A 2,500-nucleotide genomic window follows, 5' to 3' on the forward strand; every position below is an offset into this window, starting at 1 on the left:
GAGAGGGAGTATTGTGAGACGAATAAGGGAGAAGGGAGAAAAGAAGAGAAGAGAAAAAAAATTAAAGAGGGGAAAAAAGTAAGGAAAATAGAGAGAAAGCAAGAGAAAAAAGGGAAGGGCAAGCGAAAAGGGAAAAGGGGATGGAAAAAAAAGGGGGGGGGAACGGAGGAGAGAAAAAAGGAAAGAGGGAAAATGGGAAGGGGAAAATGGGAGAGGATAGAGATGAAAGGAAAAGGGGAAACGGCAAGAGAACAAGGGAAAAGCGAGAGTGAAAAAGAAAGAGAGGATAGGAGAGAGGAGAGAGGTCAAAGGAAGAGAGCAGAGAGCAAGAGAAAGAGGAAGAGGGAAGAGAACAAGAGAAAGAGGAATAGGAGAGAGATGAGAAGAGACTATAAAGAGCCTTCGCCCTAGACGCGTATGCAAATGACTCCAGCTTTTCTCATCAACGAAGGAGAGAACGGGAGAGGAAAACTTTAATAAAACAAGTACATAAAACACCGAGGGGCGAGAGAGGGGGGGGAGGGGAGGGAAAAGAAGAAGCGAAGAAGTATCAGTAATGAAGTAAAGGGGAAGATGAGAGAGTGAAGAAGACAAGGGAGGGAGAAGATAGAAGAGGGGGGGGGGTAGGAGAAGGGAAGGGGGGACGGGCGTTGCAAGTCATGTCATATGGGAGATCAATAGTCATAACTTACTTCCCTTCCCTCTTTCCCCAACCTCCTCCCTCCTCCTCCCACCCTTCTCCCTCCTCCCCCACCCTTCTCCCTCCTCCCCCACCCTTCTCCATCCTCCCCCCAACCTTCTCCCTCCTCCTCCCACCCTTCTCCCTCCTCGCCCACCCTTCTCCTTCCTCCCTACAACCTTCTCCCCCCTTCTCCCTAACCTTCTTCCCTCTCCCCCCACCCTTCCCCCCATCCTCCTCCCTTACCTCCACCCTTACCTCAAACCTTCCCCCATCTTTCCCTTCATCCTCCTCCCCACCCTGTCCCTACCCTTCTATCACCCTTCCCCCTCCTTCCCCCATCCTCCTCCCACCCTTCCCCCTTCCTCCCCCATCCCCCCATTCCCCCAACCTTCCCCAATAAAGCAACACTTTGCATGAGTGACACCTGTCAGAGAGACCACCGTTCGAGGAGGTCCCATGGGAGGGGGGGGGAGTGTCAGGGGAGTGAGAGGGACTGGGGGAGGGGGGGAGAGTCAGTGGAGTGAGAGGGAGTGGGGGAGGGGGGGGGTGAGAAGGTGTCTGTGTGGAGGAGTGGTCTGTCTGTCTGTCTGTCTGTGCCAGAATGGTTGTATAAAAGGCTTGTTAACATGCTTTACAGTGGAGGATGAATTCATACATTGGTCGATTTTTTCTATTTTATTTTTTTCAAACACTTTTGCTTTCCCATATTCATCTCTTTATTTATCCCAGGTTATTCTTTTTTATTTAGTGTTCCTGCCTTCTTTACCTTTCTCCCATCCCCTTTCTTCCATACTTCTTTCTTCCTCCCTATCGTTATTCCTTCCTCTCTTTTTTTCCTTACCCATATTTCTATTTTTTCTTCTCCCGTCCCCTCTTCTTGTTCACTCCTTCCTTCCATTTTTTTTCTTTCTTTCCCATTCCTCCCTTTCTTCCCTCCCTATTCCTCTTTCTCTTGTGCTTCCCTATAACCCTCATTCTTCCCTCCCCATCTCCTGTCTTCTTCCTTACCTATTCCTCTCTTTCTTCTCTCTCCATTCCCCCTTTCTTCCATAGCCTTTTTTCCACATCTTCTCTGCCTATTTTTCTTTTTCTTCATTACGTTTTACCCTCCCTCCTCCCTCCCAATTCCCCCTTTCTTCCTTACTCACCTATTCCTTTCTTCCCTCCCTCTCTCATTTTTTCTTCCTTTATCTCTCCTCCCTTTCTTCATTTACCTCTGCTCCTTTTCTTCCTTCCTTCCTTCCCTATCCCTCTTATTTCCTTGCCTATTCCTCAGTTTCTTCCATCTCCATGCCCCTATTTCCTCCTCTCTCACCCTCTCCCCTTTCTTGCCATTTTATCATTATTATATTTATAAAATATCTTCTGTTTCTCCATTCACCACGATCCTATCTATTTCTATATATATTATTCTATCTCTTCATATTTACATTTATATATATATTTACATATATCTGTCTATGCATTTGTCTATTAATGTCAATATTTATATATCCAACTCTTTATCTATATCTATTTGTTTATCTACCTATCTATGTATTTATGTCTACAAATTTCAATATGTCTGTTAATCTACTTGTATCAATATCTATATATAAAATTGTATCCTGTTCATCTGTGTATGTAGATGTGTGTGTGGGGGAGGGGTGTCTGTCAGTCTGTCTGTCTGTCTGCCTATCTGCCTGCCTGTCTGCCTGCCTGCCTGCCGACTGCCTGCCTGCCTGCCTGCATGCTTGCTTGCTTGCTTGCTTGCTTGCTTGCTTGCTTGCTTGCTTGCTTGCTTGCCTGCCTGCCTATCTATCTGCATTTCTACTCATA

At 46.3% G+C, this 2,500-nt stretch overlaps 1 protein-coding gene across 1 annotated transcript in view; it reads right to left on the minus strand.

Annotated features, from left to right (window-relative positions):
• Nucleotides 1-2,500, minus strand: part of LOC119585000 (tubby-related protein 4-like) — a 14,713-nt gene that overhangs the window by 11,684 nt on the left and 529 nt on the right. The window lies entirely within an intron of this gene.

This window comes from Penaeus monodon, chromosome 3 (genome assembly GCF_015228065.2).
Source record: "Penaeus monodon isolate SGIC_2016 chromosome 3, NSTDA_Pmon_1, whole genome shotgun sequence".
NCBI classification, from domain to species: domain Eukaryota; kingdom Metazoa; phylum Arthropoda; class Malacostraca; order Decapoda; family Penaeidae; genus Penaeus; species Penaeus monodon.